The sequence below is a fragment of the Anolis sagrei genome, chromosome 1 (genome assembly GCF_037176765.1).
Source record: "Anolis sagrei isolate rAnoSag1 chromosome 1, rAnoSag1.mat, whole genome shotgun sequence".
In the NCBI taxonomy this organism is placed as follows: domain Eukaryota; kingdom Metazoa; phylum Chordata; class Lepidosauria; order Squamata; family Dactyloidae; genus Anolis; species Anolis sagrei.
Genome location: NC_090021.1, coordinates 281,648,811 through 281,661,647, shown reverse-complemented (window position 1 = coordinate 281,661,647; position 12,837 = coordinate 281,648,811). Strand labels below are relative to the sequence as shown.

The 12,837-nt window shown below is 40.4% G+C and overlaps 1 protein-coding gene across 2 annotated transcripts in view; it reads right to left on the bottom strand.

Annotated features, from left to right (window-relative positions):
• PALS1 (protein associated with LIN7 1, MAGUK p55 family member) overlaps window positions 1-11,945 on the bottom strand; it is an 87,940-nt gene extending 75,995 nt beyond the window's left edge. Inside the window, exon 1 of one of the 2 annotated variants that reach the window (XM_060762579.2) lies at window positions 11,667-11,945. The gene's annotated coding sequence lies outside the window, so the exon portion shown is untranslated. The remainder of the gene's footprint in view (window positions 1-11,666) is intronic. The other variant, XM_060762572.2, reaches the window with a different exon arrangement.
• Between the last annotated feature and the right edge of the window lie 892 nt (window positions 11,946-12,837).

Here is a 12,837-nt window from a genome sequence, read left to right as displayed (position 1 = left end):
CCCAGATGGGTAAGGTTTCAAACAAAGAAGGTTTAAACACACAGTAATTGTACCCAGGAGTAGGCATCTTTTCAAAACCAAACTGGCACATCGTTTAGGATATAAAAAAGAACCCCAGAGTAGCATCCTATAATGTTCAGGTTAATCTCACATGTTCACTTGTAACTCTATGATCAAGAAGAGACTGAACAATAAGAGTACTTATGGGAATATATATAGGGGAAAACTTCTGCTCTATACAAAGAACATTGCTGCAAGTCTGAAATTCTCTACAGATTCCATGGTTGTTGTTGTTCATTCGTTCAGTCGTCTCCGACTCTTCGTGACCTCATGGACCAGCCCACGCCAGAGCTCCCTGTCGGCCGTCACCACCCGCAGCTCCTTCAAGGTCAAGCCAGTCACTTCAAGGATGCCATCCATCCATCTTGCCCTTGGTCGGCCCCTCTTCCTTTTCCCTTCCACTTTCCCCAGCATAATTGTCTTCTCTAGGTTTTGCTGTCTCCTCATGATGTGGCCAAAGTACTTCAACTTTGTCTCTAGTATCCTTCCCTCCAGTGAGCAGCTGGGCTTTATTTCCTGGAGGATGGACTGGTTGGATCTTCTCGCAGTCCAAGGCACTCTCAGAACTTTCCTCCAACACCACAGCTCAAAAGCATCGATCTTCCTTCGCTCAGCCTTCCCTAAGTTCCAGCTCTCACATCCGTAGGTTACTACAGGGAATACCATGGCTTTGACTAGGCGGATCTTTGTTGCCAGTCTGATGTCTCTACTCTTTACTATTTTATCGAGACTGGACATTGCTCTCCTCCCAAGAAGTAAGCGTCTTCTGATTTCCTGGCCGCAGTCTGCATCTGCAGTAATCTTTGCGCCTAGAAATACAAAGTCTGTCACGGCCTCCACATTTTCTCCCTCTATTTTCCAGATTCCATGGACGATCCCCAAAATTCTGGACTGACAAGTTAAAGTTGTAACTTATGGTCTCAATGGCATATATTACATTGGAAGAAAAAACATACCAAGTCTTAACAGATGAACTGAATTTCAGCTGTCAAGCATAATAGTGAGAATGTCATGGGTTGCCTGCTTTGTTGCTTCACCACTTGGTCTGCTTGCCATTAGTGACATAACCACAACTACTATAGAACATTAAAAAATCTACAAAAGAATGTCAGGATATCTGCCTCATGGCAGGAGCTAAACTGATACTGTAAAACAACAATAACTTTAAAAATACAAGCAAATCTGTCAAGAATAGCAGCATCTTTTTTCATATTAACCAAGGAATTAAAGTTCCAATAAAGTGTCACCAATCTCCACTAAGACATGAAAAAGATGCATTGAGAGAATTGTAATGATAAAATAAAATATAGCTATGTTGCCCATAAACAAAACATAAAAATCTGATTTAGCGCTATTTTCTTATGCCAAAAGATCACACAACTATTCAAAACTTTAAAGACCTACAGACCTGTTCAGAAAGCAAGATTACAACATGCTGTTACCACAGAAATAGAAATAGATCCAAATATTTTATGTCTATCATATGAATATATTGTGTCAGAGAACTGAAATAAATTCCAAGGGTCATCAGGTCCAATTTGATACCAGTGCAGAAATCCCTGGTTAAGGCATCCCTGAATTGGTGTTCATTCACCAATTATTCACCCTATTTCTTAACTTATCAGCACAAATTGGTTGTTGTGCACCTGAATTATGCCAATTCTAAGGTAAACCAATTATTTGGATTTCTGAGGCTGAGTGTGTGTGACTTGTCCAAGGTCATTCAATGGCTAAGGGGGGAATTGAACTCTGATGTCCAGTCATAATCTAACACTCAAACCACTTAAAAATACTACACCACTACACTAAAATGTATTATGAACATATTATCCTACAAGATAAACACCCTAAATGTATTTTTTCTCAGATGAAATATTTCTGAACAAAGTTTATCCTAAAAATTAATGTGAATTTTTGGACATATTTTAAAATGTTGAAAATTGCATCACAAAATTTGGAAAAGTACACAGCTACAACAAATCTGTGTTTTGAATGACATGTTAGCCTAATAAGTGTTAATTGTGTCAGTTTGTATCAGAATTCATAATGATCTAAAAATCCATACGTTGGTCCCAACTAGATTAGACACAGTCAACCAATGAAATTGATCAGTGGAAAGTTCTGAAATGATCATTTAATGTCACTTCCATTAGGTGTCCCCAGTGGCACAATCGGTTAAACCCTTGTGCCAGCAGGACTGAAGACTGACAGGTTGCAGTTCGAATCCAGGGAGAGCGTGGATGAGCTCCCTTTGTTAGATCCGGCTCCCCATGCGGGGACATGAGAGAAGCTTCTCACAAGGATGGTAAAACATCCGGGCATCACATGGTTAATGTCCTTGTAGACAGCCAATTCTCACACCAGAAGCAACTTGCAGTTTTTCGAGTCAATCTTGACATGAAAACAAACAAAACAACTTCCATTAAGTGTCTGCAAATGTAGAATAACTGAGATACGAAAATGGAGCGACTAGACCAGGGATCCTCAATCTTTTTAAACAGAGGGCTGGGTTACAGTCCCTCAAACTGTTGGAGGGTCGAATTATAATTTGAAAAAACTATGAATGAATTCCTATGCACACTGCACATATCTTATTTGCCGTGCAAAAAAACCCACTTTAAAACAATACAATAATTAAAATTAAGAACAAATTTAACAAATATAAACTTATTAGTATTTCAATGGGAAGTGTGGGCCTGCTTTTGGGTGATGAGATAGGATTGTTGTTGTTGCTGTGTGCTTTCAAGTCATTTCAGACTTAGGTTGACCCTGAGCAAGGGCTGGGTAAATGACCTTGGAGGGCTGCATTCAGCCCTCGGGCCTTAGTTTGAGGACCCCTGGACTAGACAATGTGTCCGGACACTGTTTTTAACAAGGAGACACTATGAATTTATATTTTATTGATTTGTTTAGTTTTTATTCTATGTTATGTTTTTAATTGTATTTATGACATTGTAAGCATTGAATTTTGCTCTGTTAACTGCCTTGAGTCGCCTACGGGCTGAGAAAGGTGGTATACAAATACAGTAAATAAATAAATAAGTCCATGTGGTCTACTCCTGAAGGGACAAATAATTTGATTTCAGTCAAAGAATTAATTCTTCAAACATTTGTAGTAATAAAATAGAACATATTAATCAGATACGAAGAAAACCACATAATAAAACCTACTTCTGGGTTTCATTTATTTGAGTTGGATAGATTTAGCAGACATTTAATTCTTCTACTGAAATCAAGGGGGAAAGTGCTTCATTTCAGCTAAATACTGTCCTTCACAAGCAAAAGACACATATTCCCAAAGCATCTGTTTGCTATGCCAAAGTTCTATCCAGATAAAGAGCTTAAGACTTAGCCATACAGGACAATCCAAACCATGAAATTCAAACTTATTCAGACAAAGTTTCCCATACTATTGAAACTATTCTCAAGTATGTTTTATATATGCAATCACTAACTGAAGTAATTTAACCTAGAATTAATAATTCGACTATATATATTTTGTTTGTAACTACTAAACACATAATTGTGATACAACTACATCTTTGAGGTTCAAGGTGAAGTTTACAGTTCATCTCTGCTTCTGCAATTCACCTATAACTTGTTCTTCCTTTCAAAGCATGTCTGAACCATGCAATTTTTAATCAAACTTATTCTCAACAAATGATCATAATAGGAATAATACCAATTTATGTTGCTATGGGAATTTAATTGAAAAAAAGATGAGAGCATTATTAATATTTCATAGTCTGTGTATGTTTTTTCTGAAATAAAAAGGAGAAAGGAAGAGAGGAGGGAGAAAAGGAATGTAGCAGAACATTTATGACCAACTGGTTTTATTTTACAATAAGCTTTCACCTATCTGACCCCATTTTAGATGGCTAGAGTTAAACTGGAAAATGAGTTTTAATGTATTACTTTAGTCTTAGGATTTTTTTTTTAAAAAAACACTGTACCACATTTGGCCCTTGAGCTGAAAATTCAAACATAAAAGAAGACCTGAGCTCCAGATTGACATGTGGATAGTTGGTGCCCTTCTAAACCTTAAATGCTGGGATTGAATAGGTTGTTTCAATGGTCAGAGTAGATTCTTAATACTACTAGCTCAAGGATGACTTATCGACCACCCAGCAGGAGAAAAGAGCCTATGAGATCAGCTCTTAGCTCATTAACTCTAAAAGTCTCCCTTAATACTACTGTTGCTATCCAAGAGACCAAATTTAGAATTTGTCTTCTGCCTGAACAAAGACAAAAAGAGTATTTTAGTAAATGTGGAAAGGAGTCATAATAGTTATCTTCCTCCAAACGTTTTTCTCCCAAAACTAATTTTGAGGGGAGGTTCTTTACTAAAAGTGACTAAATTTAAATCACCATGACTGCTAAATATGTTATACAGTTTAGAGAAAACAATTAAGAAACCAAAAGTAAACCAGTTATATTGAAATTTCATATACTTTAACATAGCAACCTTATTTCCAAATACTACTTCTGGGTTTATTTCTAAATGCTATTTTTGTCTAAACATTAAAACCATAATAAAAATAGCAACCCAATGAAATGACCCCTCTATAACAAAACAAATCATGATCAGGACTCATCCAAAGTTTGATAATTATTTAAATGGTAGAGATTTATGCATGTGCCTCTATCACTGAAAAAGAAAAAAAAACCCTTTTAAATAATTAGACTTTTGGCTATAGTGTCCCATGTTTTACGTATGTCTGCCCAGAAATAACTACTTTGTTTCAATGGTACCATGAAGAATTGCATATTAAAATAACATTACCTAGAAATCAGAATGTTTGTTAATAATAATAATATTGTAGAACCATTTAGTTCAAAGAAATCCTTACATGAACAGTGTTCCTATAGGTATACCTTCTAGGAAATTAGCTCCATTAAACTAACTAAACTAGTTCTCATTGGGAATATAAAGAACATGAGTCCAATTTTTTGTTTTCACTTCTAATTGTTCCACAAGCCAATCAAACCACGTGCGTTATTGCTTTCCAGTCACCTGTTGAAGCAAGCTCATTTTGAGTGTTTGCCAACTGCTGTACAACAAACTTAATCAGTAAGCAGCTTATTCAAAATATTTTAATTAATAAAATGGATAACATTATTTTAGCCTACAGCTCAAACTACAGAAACACAAGATTATGACCTATGGTAACTTACTGACCCGTTTCCAAGAAAAAAATGGACTGAACTTTTATGTATTGTTCTAAGGCTTTGTTGAAGGCCTTTATGTCACTTAACTATACAAGCTGCTAGGAATTATGGGAGTTGAAATCCAAAACACCTGGAGGGCTAAAGTTTGCCTATGTCTGGACTAGAACCCCTAAGTATAAATTTCAAAACTTTAATTAAAAAGTTATCTCTCCTATAATTCTCTTCAGCATTTTCCTTTTTAAAGAAGGCCAAAAGAAAACAAACATCTCTGCAGAAAAGCTAGTGAGAAAGGTGAGCCTAACTGGTTAGCAGACACAGTGATGTACATAGACCTGAAGTTCTCAGATAAACCATAATTTTATATAAGACCAAAGTATGTAGCTGGAGAGACAAGTAAGTGTACTGGTCCATTGTCTATATTCAGGAAATACTTTTATTCTCTCCCCAGCTGATAACTAGACAATACCTTCATTCAGAATTAACAAATTGTCACTAATAGTACAGAATTTTCTTTCAAACTAGGTACCACAAATATAAGAACATTAGAACTTCCCAAAACATTAGAAAACTAGTTCAAAAATTGTATACTACCCAACTCTAAAAAAATTGTTATAATTCAACAGGGCATTAAAAAAGTAACTATCAATATATGGTGTGTCATAAATTGCACTTTCAATATACTAGCACAGAGTTGGTAAAACATTAGAACAAGAAAAAATAAATTTTAATGTCAACTTTTCTCTTTCTTGAGGAAAACTATAATTTTCCAAGTTTTTGTTGAGAGACCGCAGACTGTACTCAAGCAAACACAAAACAAGAAGACTTCAATGTGTAACACCTCTTCCTTTTTTTCTACTGTAGCTGAAATTTCTGTACCTGCTCCACAATACATGTTAGTAATAGAGAAGACAGTTCTGACTTTCGACAATAATAAATAATTTTGGAGGGGGGTGACTACATGTATTAATATTGTGTACAGTTACATGATCAAGACAAGCACAAAAGGTTTTTATTGGGAGCTCTCTAATGTTTTCAATAAAAACATAGCCAAGGGTCTTCCTAAATGATATTACAGCTTTAATACATGGGAAGTAATTCCAAAGAGATAGTTTTGCTAATCTATGCCCCGGGTGCTGCCAGTGAGTGTATGCCTTCAAGTCTCTTGCTCACTTATGGTAACCTCATGCATTTTACATAGGGTTTTCTGAGGCAACCAATACTCAAGGGTGGTTTTGTAAGTTTTTTCTTCTGAAATATAGCCTACAGCACTTGGTATTCGTTGGTGGTATCCCATCCAAGTACAAACAACAGCTGATTCTACTTAGTTTCTATGATCTGATGGGATCTGGTGACTTGCCAACGCAATTCTTCCTACAAAGAATTAAGTATAGCAGTTAAGACTAATAGGTTGACATGGCCAATTCGCCCCAACATGGTCATGTTGGTAGATTTGGAGGGGGGGGGGGCTTGATTAAGTTCAGAACAAACTGAATTACAACATCTAATGGAAGTCACTGCACCTAAAGAACCCTGGAGACGGCAATGGGGGAAAATGGTGGTACTGAAGGTTTGAAGTGCCTTGGGAAGAAACACTGCATTTTGCACACATAACCTAAAAGAACGGGGAAAGTAAAACTTGACAACAAAGCCACCAACTACAGGGTGTCCTCCAAATTTGCACACATCCATATTAGTTTATAATGTTATGGGTAGGTAAAGGTTTCCCCTTGACATTAAATATAGTCATATCCGACTGTGGGGTGTGGTGCTCATCACAATTTCTAAGCTGAATAGCTGGTGGTGTCTGTAGATGGCTCCAAGGCCATGTGGCCGGCATGACTGCATAGAGCACCGTTGCCTTCCTGCAGAAGTGGTACCTATTGATCTACTCACATTTGCATGTTTTTGAACTACTAGGTTGGCAGAAGCTGGGGCTAACAGCGGGAGTTCACCCCGCTCCTTGGAGCAAAGTGCCGACCTTTCTGTCAGCAAGTTCATCAACTCAGTGGTTTAACCGGCTGTACCACCAGGGGCTTCAATTTTGGGGGTACCCCTCCCCCCACAAATATATAAATTATTGACAGGATTCAAGGCTCCAATAGTAGAGAAGTGTCACAAAATTCCAAGAAAAACTTTAGATGAGGTTTTCAGCTCTAGTGCTTTGACAATACAAGCAGTGCATTTTGACAATTTGAACACCTCACCTAAAAATATTTCAAGATGAAATTTGTAACTCTGATGAAATCATAATTATAACATTTATAATGATCAGTCATCAAATAACTGCAATAGCTACACTTAGCTATTAAAAGGTGTATACACTTTTGGGGGCCATCCTGAATTATCTGAGGGCCCTTCCAGGAAGGCCCTATATCCCAGGATCTGATCCCAGGTTTTCTGTTCATCCCAGATTACATGGCAGTGTGAGCCCCCGGTGGCGCAATGGGTTAAACCCTTGTGCTGGCAGGACTGCTGACTGAAAGGTCGGTGGTTCGAATCTGAGGAGCGGGGTGAGCTCCCATCTATCAGCTCCATCTTCTCATGCAGGGACATGAGAGAAGCCTCCCATAGGATGGTAAACATCCTGACGTCCCTGGGCAACGTCCTTGCAAACAGTCAATTTTCTCGCACCAGAAAAGACTTGCAGCTCCTCAAGTCGCTCTTGACACAAAGAAATTCTGGTAGTGCGGACTCATATATAAAAGTTTCCCCTGATAATAAGTTTAATCGTGTCCGACTCTGGGGGGTGGTGCTCATCTCCATTTCTAAGCCAAAGAGCCAGTGTTGTCTGTAGACACCTCCAAGGTCATGTGGCCAGCATGACAGCATGGAGCGCCTTTACCTTTCCGTGGGGGTGGTACCTATTGATCTATTCACATTTGCATGTTTTCAGCTTCTGTTGGCAAAGGCTGGGGCTAACAGTGGGAGATCATTATTCTCCTCAAATTTGAACTGCCAACCTTTCGGTCCGCAACTTCAACAGTTCAGTGGGCCACCAGGGGACTCATATATAATCCAGTTTAAAGCATAAAACCTGGAATCAGATCCTGGGATATAGGGCCTGTCTGGAAGGGCCCTGAGTTGAATATGTCATTGTAGTGATACATATTCAGGGTGTCCCAAAAGGAGATAGGAAAGATTAACAAATGTATATTATATTCCATATTATGTTATGTTTTACAGGTTGCAACGAACTGCAGCTTTGTTCCTGTCAACCACCTCCACCAAGTCTGGCCTCCTTAATGAGAGCATTAAACACCCCCCCCCCCAACTTGGTTGCTTCGCTATATCGGCCATTGCTGCAAGTAATGACAGTGTGAATAAATTGTCTATATTTGCTTGAGATAGTGCTTGCAGTTTTTGCATCTCATAGACTTAGCATGGGGATTTGGTTAACCAGTTAAAATTCATGAGTAAACCAGGGTTTTTTTTAACCTGAAAAATAGGGGGGGGGGGTTTGAACCCCTAACCCCCCCCCCCCCCCGGCTACAGGCCTGACATCACACATTTATTTGTTATTTATTTACTGTATTTGTATACCGCCCTTCTCAGCCCGCAGGCGACTCAAGGAGGTTTACAGAGGCAACAATTCAATGATAAACACACAGCCAAACTTATTGAGGATTAGAACAAGGAAGGGCAGTTCATTTTTCTTGGGCAACAGGTACATTTAGCAACAATTTCCCATTTCCTCTTATGTACACTAGAGAAGGCATGGGTGAAATTGGGCCCTCCGGGTGTTTGGACTCCAAATCCCACTATTCCTAACAGCCTCAGGCCCCTTCCTTTTCCCTTCAGCTGAGGGGGAAAAGGAAGGGGCCTGAGGCTGTTAGGAATGGTGGGAGTTGGAGTCCAAAACACTTGGAGGGCCCAACGTTGCCCATGCCTACACTAGGGACTGTAAGTAGTAATTAGTAGTAGTATTTTTATTGATTAGTCCTTAGGTCATATCACAATATCAAACAAAACAACAAAGCTTGATAAGACTTGATCACACTCCATGTAGTAAGTTAAAATAAGACACTTATAACAATACAGTAAATAAATATAAGAGGTGATAAAACTGAGTATATATATATATCATATTTCCTTATCACCCCTACAATTTACCCCGATTGGCCCTACATATGTGGTTCTCAGATGTATTGTTTTACTTAAATACAGTTTTATATGTTACTAGCCATCCCCTGCCATGCATTGCTGTGGCCCACATGGAGGTTCTGTGTGAGAAGTTTGGCCCAATTCTATCTTTGGTGGGATTCAGAATGCTCTGTGATTGTAGGTGAACTATAAATCCCAGCAACTACAACTCCCAAATGTCAAGATTCTATTTTCCCCAAACTCTACCAGTGTTCACATTTGGGCATATTGAGTATTCGTGTAGAGTTTGGTCCAGATCCATCATTATTTGAGTCCACAGTGATCTCTGGATGTAGGTGAACTACAACTCCAAAACCAAAGGACACTGCCCACCAAACTAGTAGTAGGTATGGTGCCAGAATGCTGAGTCTCAACAAAACCCTTCCAGTGTTTTACATTAGCCATGGAAGTTCTGTGTGCCAAGTTTGGTTCAATTCCAGCATTGGTGGGGTTCAGAATGCTCTTTGATTGTAGGTGAACTATAATTCCCAGTAACTACAACTCCCAAATGACATAATCAATTTTTTGAGTGAAGGACATACATTGGGTTGTTAGGTGTCTTGTGTCCAAATTTGGTGTCAATTCATCCAGTAGGTTTTGAGTTCTGTTAATCCCACAAACGAACATTATTTTTATTTATATAGATTTCCTTATCACCCCTACAATTTACCCCGATCAGCCCTACACATGTGGTTCTCAGACGTATTGTTTTGTTTAAATACAGAGATGTTTTATATGTTACTAGCTGTCCCCTGCCACGCGTTGCTGTGGCCTAGTCTGGTGATCTGGAAAATGAAGTAATTAGAAAGTGTTGGTTTACAATATATGTGATTTCTTTCTGTTTGTGGGTAAACAGTATTTCTTGCTGTTTCTTTGTCACTGTTGATGGGGAGACTGTCTGGTTTGCCTACTCTGGAAAATGGAATATATAATCATCCTTCTTTAGGGGTCCCTTTCAAATCTATAATACTATATCTGTGCGTGTGTGTGGATCATATATATCTATTTATATATCTGGCTGGATGGCTCTTTGTCAGGAGGGCTTTGATTACGTTTTCTTGCATTGGTGAAGGGAGTTGGACTGGATGGCCTTGAGTATTTTCTGTTGGACATGGGGGCTCTGTGTGGGAAGTTTGGCCCAATTCTGTCATTGGTGGGATTCAGATTGCTCTTTGATTGTAGTTCAACTATAAATCCCAGTTAACTACAACTCCCAAATGTGAAGGTCTATTTCCCCCAAACTCCATCTGTGTTCATATTTGGGCGTATTGAGTGCTTGTGCCAAGTTTGGTCCAGATCCATCATTGTTTGAGTCCAAAGTGCTCTCTGGATGTTGGTGAACTACAACTCCCAAACTCAAGGTCAATGCCCACCAAATCCTTCTAGAGTTTTCTGTTGGTCATGGGAGTCCTGTATGCCACGTTTGGTTCAATGCCATCATTGGTTGAGTTCAGAATGCTCTTTGATTGTAGGTGAACTATAAATCCCAGCAACTACACTTCCCAAATGACAAAATCAATTTTTTTTGAGTGAAGGACATACATTGGGTTGTTAGGTGTCTTGTGTCCAAATTTGGTGTCAATTCATCCAGTGGTTTTTGAGTTCTGTTAATCCCACAAACGAACATTATTTTTATTTATATAGATTTCCTTATCACCCCTACAATTTACCCCGATCAGCCCTACATATGTGGTTCTCAAGACGTATTGTTTTGCTTAAATACAGAGCTGTTTTATATGTTATTTTGGGGTTTTGGCCACACATACAATATGTTGTTCTCATGTGAGATTCCCAATACATTGTATTCCCAATACGAGGTAGAAGTCTCTCATCTTCTGATACAATTTACAAGGGGGCTTCTAAGTATCAATTTTAGGCAACCTTTGGGACAACCTGCGTGAAAGGTAGCGGGGCGAGAATCTGTTTGGGACGCCCTGGATTAGGACAAGGAAGAAAGGAAGCGTCTCCGTCAAAACTAGTTGTCACTTCAGGGATAGAAGCGAACAGGGGAAGGAGAAGAAGAGGACAACAACAAACAGGCAGGAAAGGGAAACAGGGGAGAAAAGAAGGAAGGCGGGGTCCGGGGAGAGATTTCGGGCGATAAGCAGACACGGGGACAGAAGTTCACACGGGAAGGGAAGGGAGGAGACGCGGAGGAAGCTGAGGAATGCGCTCCCAGCCCACACAAGGCGGCCCAGGAAGGCCCCCTCAGTCCCACCATGCCCCCGACCACGAGCCGAGAGGGAACGAGAGGGAACGAGAGGGCTTCTTCTTTCTCTCTCCCTCAGGATGCCTACCTGTTGGGCACCCGCCGGACCGAGGAAAGGGCGCCTCGCCTTCGCCTGTGACGACAACGACGACGCTTCAGGCCCTTCACGGAAAGAGACGCGCCGGAGCTCACACGCCTCACCGAGACCGAAGCGGCACAACTTCTTCGTCGCCGCCGCCGTCGTCCTCGTCGACAACGTCGGCCGCCGCCCCGCCTCCTGTGCCAGATCCCAGCAACCAAATCGCCGTCTTGCCTCTTCCCCGCGCATGCGCATATCCGGTTTCCCCCCTTCTCCCTCCTTGGTTCCCACCAATCTTCAAGCTCCGCCTTCTCTCGAGGAGAAAGGAGGCGGGGCTTGCAATCGTCAGCTGGTGACGTCGCGGGCGCTGAGCGCGAGGCTCGGCCTGCGCGCGCTCCTCTCCTCCCCCTCTTCGTTGCCATTGGACAAGGCTTTAATGGGCGTGGCCTCCCCAGCTGAGGTGAATAGTGTTTACCTGTGTTAAGAGATTAAAGAGCTCACCCGGCCAAGGGCACCTGGAGTCTTCGTGCGCAGTCTCACGAAGAGGGAACGGAACAGGTGAATTTCCTTGTTATTAAACTTTAAAATCGTAACAGTAAATAAAGAACGACACTCAAAAACTGAGGAATTCCAGACAAGAAACAATCAGGACCAGCTAATCACTTCTCAACAAATAATAATAATAAATTCTACGTTCAGCAAAGGACAAGAGGGATCCTCTCACCTCTGCAGGAGTCTACCGTATACCATGCAGCTGTGGACAAGTCTACATAGGGACCACCAAACGCAGCATTGCCCAGACACGCATCAAGGAACATGAAAGGCACTGCAGACTCCTTCAACCAGAGAAGTCAGCCATAGCAGAGCACCTGATGAACCAGCCTGGACACAGCATATTATTTGAGAACACAGAAATGCTGGACCACACCAACAACCACCATGTCAGACTACACAGAGAAGCCATTGAAATCCACAAGCATGTGGACAATTTCAACAGAAAGGAAGAGACCATGAAAATGAACAAAATCTGGCTACCAGTATTAAAAAACTCTAAAATTACAACAGCAAAGCAACAGAGGGGAAACAACCAGGCACATCTTAACACCTCTCAACAAAATATTTTCCAGGCGCAGCCAGGCCTTCAAATGCTAATGAAGGTGGTCAGTTGAAACATTCACAC